Source organism: Podarcis melisellensis (genome assembly GCF_964234715.1).
Source record: "Podarcis melisellensis genome assembly, chromosome: 2".
Taxonomy (NCBI): domain Eukaryota; kingdom Metazoa; phylum Chordata; class Lepidosauria; order Squamata; family Lacertidae; genus Podarcis; species Podarcis melisellensis.
Window position 1 is genome coordinate 51,320,930 of NC_138529.1, and position 11,237 is coordinate 51,332,166.

At 42.5% G+C, this 11,237-nt stretch overlaps 1 long non-coding RNA gene across 2 annotated transcripts in view; it reads right to left on the bottom strand.

Moving 5' to 3' along the window:
• Positions 1-11,222, bottom strand: part of LOC309363739 — a 50,876-nt gene extending 39,654 nt beyond the window's left edge. For both annotated transcript variants that reach the window (XR_014165566.1, XR_014165567.1), the window contains exons 1-2: positions 10,912-11,222; positions 10,741-10,805 (exon numbers count right to left, since the gene is read on the bottom strand). This is a non-coding gene — a long non-coding RNA (uncharacterized lncRNA). The remainder of the gene's footprint in view (positions 1-10,740; positions 10,806-10,911) is intronic.
• Positions 11,223-11,237: the final 15 nt, after the last annotated feature.

Below are 11,237 nucleotides of genomic sequence, written 5' to 3' on the forward strand. Positions count from 1 at the left end.
ATTTTCAGGTGCGTTTCACAGAAATTGCATGGGTCATAAGCAACCATCTATTTAATGTATTTGATTATCCCCAGAAAAGGAAATTCTGGATTAAAGGGTCGGGGTTGCAATGCCAATGACACTGTGTGGATTCTGCAAAAAAAATAAAAAATAAAAAATCTTGCGTGCATGAGGAGGACTGGTCCCATGAGTGCTTACCTCACCTCCCATCTTTGGTGTCCCTTCCGAGTAGGTGGGAGGTGGTGAGGAGACTGCATGGGGCAAAAGCCCAAGCAAGAATACCAGATGATTCCGTCTGTGGATTTGCATCTTGCTCCTCCCATAAGGTGCAGTGACACTGGTGATGGGAGGTCAGATAAGCCCCACCGCTCCACTCTGCTGACTGTTACTGAATTCAACAATAAACACCTGTCTAAAAGCAGCCTTAGAAGGAATCAAACATAATAGAAAGCTCTTCCTCTTACTCCTCACTCACACAATAGACCACTGCTATTCTTCTGTTATAGGAGCTTAGGCTTTTATCCAATGCAACACTATGTAAGCATCCCATCAGCCCAAGGATTTACACTTCTGCAATGGGACTTTCTCCCACCTTCCTCCCCCTGTGCAACACCACTCCACCTCCAAATCTGCTTTAGAGGAGTTTACCTTCTCCTGAGTGGGCTATCTTCCCAGACTGACAAGTCCCATCTGCCCATCACTTCCCTCTACAGCACGTGCAGAAATTGCCTTCTTGACCATTGGACCCATTATTAGTCTCGCCTGCTCAATCTCCTGGAGCCTATCTTCGCACGCAGAGGAAGTCCAAAACTTACTGAGGGTTTGAGACCCATGAGCTACCCTCACCTAGTTTAGCCAATCAGTCGAAGCCATTTCCCAGGGTGGGTCCCCTGTCACATGCTGACAGCTTCTAGGAGCCACAGATGAGAGCTGAGTGCAGGGTGGGGACCAAACCACCCCAGAAGGAGCACAATTTGTCCCCACCAGAGGTACTGCCCCTCCCCTAACAACCCATAGAACCCATGTTGCCAGCATGGTTAAGCCACTTCTGGTGAACCAGAGCAGCACATGGAAACACCATTTACCTTCCTGCCAGAGCGGTACCTATTTATCTGCTTGCACTTTGAGGTGCTTTTGAATTGCTAGGTTGGCAGGAGCTGGGACTGTACAATGGGAACTCACCCCGTCGCAGGGATTCGAACTGCCGATCTTCCAATCGGCGAGCCCTAGGCTCAGTGGTTTAGACCACAGCACCACCCTCGTCCCTTATGCAACCAGTAGGAGGTGGTTAATAAAGATTTATTATGATAATTGTTTAAATTATAGTAATTATACATTTGTATTGATGCATAAAAATTAGCACATGCTAAGGTTATGCAAATCTTTAGTGCTCTTTTTTGGTGATGCATTCCCTTTTGGGGGTGGGGGGGCAATGCATAAGTGGCCCCTCTATCAGTGAACCTTTCCATGCTGTCTGCAGCAACTCTTTTGCACCAACTCCTTTTTGCTTTCTTCTTTGCTTCCCTTGCCTCACCTGCTCTAGTCTTTCCCCTGCTGCCTCTCCCACTGTCAAAATGTGGTTTGTAATCTCCTGGGGGCAAGGGTCCATGCTGTAGCTTGTGAAGCTGAGCATGCACAATGCTTATACTGTATGTAAAAAAAATGTTATCTGAGTAAAAACGTTTCTCTCTCTCCTCTCATCTCCACCACACCATGCCTTTAACTCTGGTATATAGACAGCCTGCTTGCAAGATCTCTAAGGCCTTGATAATTGCTCCCACACAATAGTTTAAGAGTCTCACCATTTACATGGAGCAAACGTTTTTCCAAAGGGTCAAAGTGCAAGGAGATCTTGTAAGCAGATTAAGAAACTGGTAGAAAGGCCAAAGGCACCCTAAGACTTTACATTCCCAAAGTGTTGTGTTAAGTGGTAGCCCAAGGATGTACTTAACTCTGGAGGTCAAATGAACTTGCAGCATTTCAACCATAATCAGTCTGGAAATACAGTTGTTTACAAAGTACATTAAAGGGGCGTCCAAATAACAAAATGCCATTTCTTCAAATACATCTAGCCCATACTAGACCGCTGCTGCTTTATGGTGGTAATACTGAAACAAAAGAAATATTCTGTTTCCACTTACTTTAACTCTTAATGTGAGTTCATGCCTAAATTGGATACATGTTCTACATTTCTTTGAAAATCTGATACTTCATTTTCAGTATTTCTATTGTATTAGCAGCACTGTAGGACTGCAATCCTAATCTCCCACTTATCTGTGAGCAATCCCATCAAATTCAATAGGGCTTACTTCTGAGTAGACATAGTTAGAATTGTGCTGTTAGTCTCATAGTATCTAATTGGCATGTATGATTTATAGTTCCACTTAGCTGCTTTGCATGAAAACAAGATAATGTTACGATCAACTCTGGGAGATAAACACAAGAGTATAAAACACAGTTCTTAAATTATAAGAACTTGAGGAGGTGGACAGATGCCTATTATCTCAAGCTGTGGCTCCTATTTTAAATGACTCCCTCTTACGTGAGAATAGTAGGATGAGATATCTAAAAAGCTTAATGGTAGATCTGTAAATTAATCAATGGGGTCCAATAGATGGCCTTTAGGACTATCCTTGATCATTGATTCTTTACACCAGAGGACAGCCAATATAGTACTTCCATTTCATGGCAACTGGCCATGATGGCTACACTCTGCTTCCATGATCAGCAGCAGAAATGTTTTTGAGTACTGGTTGCTGGAATCGGCAGATGGGGAGAGTGGTCTTCTGCATAAGACCTGCTCAGGGGCATACCTAGGGGTTGGCTAAGATATGGTTGCCATATTTCAAAAAGTAAATACCAGGACACCCTGAAAGTTGTTGAGCTTTCTTTAAGAAGACCCCAATATTGTTCAGCTTTTTTTTTTTAAGGAAACCACCAAAATTGTTGAGCTTTTGTTTTTAAGGGCCAATTGAATTGAAATCCCGATAATGTCCGGATATATGGCACCCCCAGGCTAAGAGCCTGTCTGCTCCTCTGCACGCTCCCTGGGCTGCTCCTCCATTGTTCTGGGAAGGGTAGGCAGGGTGTGCAGGCTCCTCTGGGTTCCTTGGCAGAAGAAAGTAGTGAGTGGAGGGAGGGAGGCAGGAAGGCAGGAAGGCAGGCAGACAGATGAAGGAGGAGAATGAGGAGAGATGAAGCAGAGCAGTCTCGGCCCCATAGGCACAGAGGAAGCCATTGGTGAAGTGAGAAAGGCAGCGAAAAGCAAACTTTTGAGATTCTGGCCCATGGACTCTTCCAGCTTTGGCGGTGCTTAATGGAGGCAGTGAGAGATTTTACTTTCTTGGGCTCCATGATCACTGCAGATGGTGACAGCAGACACCTGCTTCTTGGGAGAAAAGCAATGACAAACCTAGACAGCATCTTAAAAAGCAGAGACATCACCTTGCCAACAAAGGTCTGTATAGTTAAAGCTATGGTTTTCCCAGTAGTGATGTATGGAAGTGAGAGCTGGACCATAAAGAAAGCTGATTGCTGAAGAATTGATGCTTTTGAATTATGGTGCTGGAGGAGACTCTTGAGAGTCCCATGGACTGCAAGAAGATCAAACCTCTCCATTCTTAAGGAAATCAGCCCTGAGTGCTCACTAGAAGGACAGATCGTGAAGCTGAGACTCCAATACTTTGGCCACTTCACGAGAAGAGAAGACTCCCTGGAAAAGACCCTGATGTTGGGAAAGACTGAGGGCACAAGGAGAAGGGGATGACAGAGGACGAGATGGTTGGACAGTGTTCTCAAAGCTACCAGCATGAGTTTGACCGAACTGCAGGAGACAGTGGAAGATGGAAGTGCCTGGCGTGCTCTGGTCCATGGGGTCACGAAGAGTCGGACACGACTGAACTACTAAACAACAACATACCTTGCCAGGCATGCAAAGGATGAGACAGGGCCTCTGATCTATCTCCCTGCCAAGAGCGCAAGGGAGCTTTGGTATGCCTCTGGTCCTGCTTGTGGGTTTTCCACAGGCATCTGTTTGGTTCCTGTGAGAAGAAGATGCTGGACCAGATAGGCTGCTGGCCTGATCCAGCAGGCTCTTCTTGTGTTCTTATGTTACTGGACTACAGTGCCCATCACCCCTGGCCTATGACCATGCTAGCTGGAACTGATGAGTGCTGTAGTCCAAAATCATCTGGAGGGCACCAAATTGGCTTTCCATGCTATAAAAAGTTTTCTTAATGTATTTTGGAACATCTCCAAACACACACACACACTCCCATGGCACTGAATTTGATTAAATACTACACATTCCTGCTCTTTGCCTACATCGAACATAGAATGTAAGCATTTGCTCGACCCTTTGTATTGCAAGCATGATGATGATGATGAAGAAATTGGCAGAGCTCACCTTTCCCTTACAACCCTTACCAACTATCTCAGGAGAGCTTAGTCCTCTAGTTTTACATACAATAAAGAAAAGAGACATCTGGTGGCTAAGCTGCGTAATAGCAAATAACTAACCATCCAGCCATCCCAATTGTTGGCATCTCTCTGGCAGGGTCAACAGAAGCAGAGACGAAGAATCAATGAGATGATATTATCTTCCCTCTGAAAATAGAGAAAGAGGTAGCTCATACTTAAAATAAAGCAAGAATAAAATGATGGAAAATTCCACAGAGAATAGGACTGGGATGGGGGCTGTTGTGGTGGTGTGTATTTGGCCATTTCTTCTTCCTATCACCTACCGCTGCAAAGCTTGCTGTGCTGGCCCAAAATCTAGTCAGCTTTACAAGTAGATTAATGCCTTTCCTCCATTGTGTTGCATGGGCATCCTTCCAGCTCTACAGTGTGAGAACCAGAAAGACGTCAACACTTTTGGCCATGGAGAAACCTAATTAAGCAGTTATTCCTGCTCTTTGTCTAAACCAAACTGAGCATGTAAGTGCTTTCACTCCACCTTTTGTACTATGAACATTGGGTTTTTTGTCTGAAGAAGCAGTCTATGGAGCCTGAAAGCTCACATAATGTCCTTAAACTACTGGTTGGTCCAAGCATCCCGTTGTTTCTATGCCTGGCTTGTTTGTCTTTGGCAGGAGGCAAATTGCTACTTACACAAAGTGTCCTTATTATTTACATAGCACCATCAATGCCCATGATACTTCACAGAGTACAAAAAGACACACTATCCTGTTTTTGGAGTTTAGGGCATTTATTTTTTATTTTTACACTATTGTCCAAGGAGAGGCAAGGACATAAGAAAGAGTTATGCTCTCTTCTTCATTCTTGGAAGAAGAAAATAGCCACCCTTGAATCTGTTTTATTAGCAGGCAATTTTTATAAATCATCCAAAGTGTTACAACAATGTTTGGGGGGTTTGCAACAGTAAATTTTGTATTTATTATGCCATATAAAAGCAAAATGACAAAAATGTCATGGGTTTGGCACATGACATATTCATTTTTCTTTTAAAAACTCCTTTTCACAATCGAGTATCAGGTGTCTCTATGCTGTCAAAGAACCTGATTTTTTCCAAATTTTAAATTGTATTTTTATTGCTTCTTTTGTTTTATTATATTTTATTGCATTATAACTTGAATTTTATGGAATGCAAATTGTAATGCAATACAATACAATAAAAGAAATAAAGGAAATAATTAAAATACAATTAAAAACCATATAGCAGCTTACAATTCCCACAATGGGCAAAAAATATATATCATCAAGTGGTCTGCCAAGACTGTCAGCAATTTTCAAGGGATCGGGGAGGGGGGGAGTTTGGGAACCACTGATTTAGAGAAATATTCATTAAAATGCTGAAGAATTTTCATGAGGACTTTAAAATAAGTAAATAAAACATGCTGATGTGGAATGGAAATGTGATGATCTGAACCTAACAATGGGAAAATGAGGGAATCTGAAATTGACAGGTTCACACATTCCTGATTAATTTCCCCTTTTGCCAAAACACCCAACCACAATCTTGTCAAAGTCAAGGACTTCTATTAGCACTTGCCCTTTGAAATCAGTGAGAATTAACTCCAGCTTATTGAACCTTTTAATGCTACATTAAGGAACTTCCTCTTGACTGCACTTTCATGGCATCCGAATCTGTGTCTGGAGATGGCTGCCTTGTTCTTCCCAATGACCAGGCTGACCCTGCCTTTGTGACCTAAGCACAAATATTGGATGTTGTTAACTTGCTTCCCCAAGCTGAAAATAGATGCCAGGGAGACATTCAGTAACGTCTGAGCAAAGAAGCACTTTTCATTTTGCAGACACCTTCTTATTTTTACATGTTGCGCGATAGGTTTCTGAGAAGGCGCACAGACTTGTGAGCTGTGTACTCTGCGTCCTTTAAGGAGGGCCAAGTGAGCTGGCCAGTTAAACGTGAAGTGATGACTGCCGTCTTGACTTTGCAAAGTCCCCTTTGGTCTGTTTTTAGAAGGCCATTAAAGATAAGATATTAGCGAGCTGATTTCAAAAGATGCTGGGTTCGGGTGGATAATGCAACCGTGAAAGGGCACGAAGGGAAGATGTGGCTCTAGAGAGACATCTTCCTCAGATAGACAATCTTCTTCATAGCTGTTGTAGCCCAAGCTATGAGCTCAGCACTTCCCAGTGGCGTAGCGTGGGGGGTGCAGGGGGGGCCCGGCCGCACCGGCACAACATCTGGGGGTTAGGGTTAGGGTGCGCAAATCCACGGGTTAGGGGGCGCAAATCCACGGGTTAGGGGGCGCAAATCCATGGGTTAGGGGGCGCAAATTACTTGCCTTGCCCCGGGTACTGACAACCCACGCTACACCACTGGCACTTCCAGCAGCATTAGAGTCATGCAGGAATGCATTTGTCTCCTCAGACTTATAAAACAATCATAACAGGCATTAATGATGTTGGTGGCCTACCAGGGATGTTCCAATTACTGGCAATTCTATGCAACATTAATGGACAACCACCATTTGCATGGGCCAAGCTAAGACATTGCAGGCGTTCCCCGAAAGCTTCATTACAAGTCTCTTTGGCTTAGCCGGCATTGCTGCAACAGCTGCTTGTGGTTGATGGCAGCAGTGTATCCTCCACCCTCACTCCTCGTTGTGTTCATGACCTCTAGGAACCTGCTAGTTTACAGCAAATCATTCACAACTCCCCCCCCCCCCGAAAAATAATTTGATCAAGTCAGGCACAAGCTAGCATCGTGAAGAGAGCTTGTCTGCAGACACCTTTGGGGGCTGCCTCTTCTACTTCCTGAGCATTCGAATCCTTCATTTCAGATTCCAAGCATGTTGCTGTCTCTGGGTGACTGCCATGACCTCATTTACAAATGTGCGCAGTTACATTGATTCATCTCCAGGAAACGTGGACTCATTTGCCGGGTCCATCTAGCGATATAAGAGCAGTGGTTGGCTCCGAAATGTGGAAAAAAAAACCCTAATCAGATATGTTCAGCCTCAGCAAAGGTTTGTTTTTCTTTTCAAATATTCTAAGCAGCACTTTTTCTTGTTGTTAATGCTACTACATAATAATATATGGAGTATAACGTTGTTGTTGTTGTAATTATGGCTGCTGATAATTCTATTTCCTTGTTCTGTTGACTTTGAGGGAATACAGTGATTAAAAAAACACATGGCTTGAGCTCAGTTGTGTTGTGGATTGTGTGAATTAGGGCCAAACTCTTTGGCAGCTAACTGTCAACTTTTGTGGGAAAGTAACATATAGACACCTGCAGGGCTGGCCAATGATATTTTTGCTGCCTGGAAATATGGCGCCTGCTTGCATTCTGTGCACAAGACAAGATCCAACAGGACTGTGAGGTAACTCTTACTTCAGCATCCTACATTCCACCCAAGGAAAGTACACGAGCTGATGCTAAGGCAGGTCTCAGAGCACACAGAGCTCTGTCCAACAACTTTCCGCCAGTCCTCGCCTCCTGGCCACTTGGTGGGTTGCCTTGGGAAGGGCTATGAAACAATTTCCTGTTTTCTTTCTGAGTTGTGATTTGGACACAGAGCACTTTGCAGCTATTTATGACAAAGCATACTTCCCTTTTTATCAGAGAAGACATTCTTGAGCTTCCTAATGATCCAGCAATTTTTAGGTTTTTTTTTTACTGGTCATTCATCCCACCCTTGTGTTGGCTATTCACATCAACCTCATCTTGAGTTTGCAACTTTTGATACAATAAGTGAATGGTAGACCTTGGATAAATTCTGCTGCAACAGCCGTAGATTCACCCACAAGGTAAATTTGGATACTGTAGAGCACACCAAATATGGAAATGGTTAATGGCAAAGTTGTTGTGACTTGATTTCATTTATAACTTGCAATTTGCGTTCTGTTACATTCTAACATATCCCCACCCTTTCTCTTCCTTTGTTTACCTATGCGTAACATTCCTTTAGGGGTTGAATTTGGATAGAAAAACATCCACTTGGGATGGATGCCTAATTTATCATGTTTCTTTTCTTCTGTGTTTTATGAGACACTTGAAACATAGCTGGCCTTGGGTGGCGGTGGCAGTGGTAGCAGCAGCAGCAAAATGCACTATACCCTCTTTACGCTGGGTAATTTCAGGGCATTGACACTCTGTGATGGGTGTGTACAAAGCAAACTGAGAACACCACGAAAATGGAAAAGATGTTCCTGGCATCTGCTTTCTAAACAGAGCTCAGATTTATTTGAACTGCCTTTGATGTTTTAATTACAATATTGATTCATTCTCAAAGCAGTAGGTCTCGTTTATCTTGCTCATAATTCATGTACATTGTTTTTCCTGTTCTTTGGCACCTCCAATCTAGACTATACTTAGGTAAATTTCCTTTCTGGGCAAAATCAAGCAAGGTGAACAGGGCATGATACTTCCTTGAAGCAGAAGGCATAGCATACTAATTGAAGGGGTCTGTTTGACTGGAGATGCCTCCAGACATCTCCCCAAACAGAATATGTACCAAATTCTGGGCTTCCAGTTGGAGAGGATTTGCTCCCTGGGTCTGAACATGTACTCAGATCTTGTGGGTGGGTAAATAATGCAATCCCAGTTCAGAGGCTCCACTGGGCCTTGCGATAAATGTGTGAGTACAGGGAAGGCACTGTATTCATGTAGTGCTGTGATATCACCATGTCCCTCTGGAGCAGGGATTCAAAAAGAATGCAACAAGGTCATAAACAGAAAAGCTGGAAGTCTATGGATTTGCCCATTGCAGCACGGAATATACATTTCCTACTTATCAATAAGATGTCTGCAAATGTAACATGAAGGCTGGCAACATTAACCTTGCCATGTGGGAAACCTTGCACATGAACACATTGCCTGGAGACAGACAACAGGTCATGTATCCACAGCAGTGACCAAGACCACCTCCCTTGTTTTCTTACAATAGAAATAACACCTGCCTGAGAGGTGTCAGTACTGAGTTCCAGGGAATTGCAGCTTGAAAAATGTCCTGATTGTGCACCTGTAGCAGCAAAACCAGATGCCTTCACCTGCCCCACCTGTAATAAAACACGTCTCTCCCATATTGGTCTCTACAGCTGCAGCAGACACTGTAACTCTCCAATGGTTTGACTTCACCCCCAGTGGCGAATTCTTCCATTGTCTCCCAAGGCAGATGAGTGTCAACATGTGGCATTTTGAAAAATTTGAATAAATAATCTAGGTTTGAACTGGAGCTAAATCTCATTCAGAAAGTGCCAGATTTTGTCAGTTTTAGTAACACACAAGTCATTATTAGTTGCTACATTACTTTTCACTTGGAGTTTTCATTATTAAGAAGCATTCATAGTATATCAATGTGATTATTTCAAAATCCTAAAAAGTAACATCAGTTGATTTCTGACTTATCCCTTTGTTTACATTGCAAGTCAACTTGGTGGGACACCATTCATACTGGTTATTCACATTTAACTGTGTTCCACAATGTTCTACAGATTTCAGTGTTCTCTCTATATATAGATGTGCATGACAATATACAATATTATGTGCATTTCTGTATTAAAGCACTTTTTTTACTTTTTTCTAAAACCAAACAGGAGAAGGAAAGTGGAATGCCACATTTTTGAACTTTTGTCCTGTAACGCTTTATGGCTTACATTTTTTATTTTTTGTTTTCTTTCTTTCTGTTTTGTTTGCAACTTTTTTATTAACAAATAAAAAAAATAATTTTGACTAAAAGCAATTTAAAAAGAAGGAAAGTTTGATCATAGTATGGTCAGGCTCATCGCATCAGTCCATTCTCATTTTCATTTCTTGGAATGGCCCACTTGGATTACCATTGTTAAATTCAAGGTTATTTTGTGCTCTCAGTTAGTTGCACATGCTTCATCAAGAATGGCAGCTTTGAATTCTGGGTGGGTGAGCTTGTCGCCTTTTGACTTGGCAGTGATCTGAGTTGTCCCCCCCCCCCAACTGCAAATAATTGTTTTCTAAGGCCATATGATCTTATCAAAGCACCCACCTCTGCCCGCTTTCCTCTCAAAACAATTAACCCATCTGGGAACACCAGTGGTGTCAGTTTATATACCGCAACAAGAGTAGAAATAGGGTGGGGGTGTATTTATTTCCCATGTAAAGGTAAAGTAATTTGCACTTTCCAAAACATCACAAGAACCAAAACAAAGCTATCTTTCAAAATCCACACTTATCTGAATTTTATAGTTCTTTAGCCACGCAATGTGTGCAAAACAACAACAAAAACAACAAATGCATATATTAGTGAAAATGCATACATATTGGAACAAATTCACACCTACAATGCTGGTGAATTTTCACAAGGACTTCTTCAAAAATCAGCAAACTTCTGTGGAAATGTGGACAACTAAAATGAAGATAGAAACCATGAGAAACTGAAACTGACAGATCCACCCATCTCTAAGCAACCAGGAACAGGACAATATCATCTCTCCTTCTTCCCCTTCCCTCACCTCTCGGATGTGTTTCTTACAAGTGCCAGGAGGAAAAGTCCTGCTTCACTCTTGAGGGATGTATTCGTAGCCACTGTACATTTGCACATGTGGGCTTAGTTTGTATTTCAGTCTTTGGTATTATGTCACTGCGCTTCTCACTTTCTCTGAAAGCCAACAAGTACATTTGAAGACGCTGCTGCTCTTCGTTACAAGTTACAACATCATACTCCAGAAATATGCTAAGGCTGTATTCACTCAAATAAAGTATCAACAAACAGGAGAATTCGTTAAATGAGGCCAGCTTCCTATCTTCCCATTATTTAAATGCATTTCACCTTAAAAAA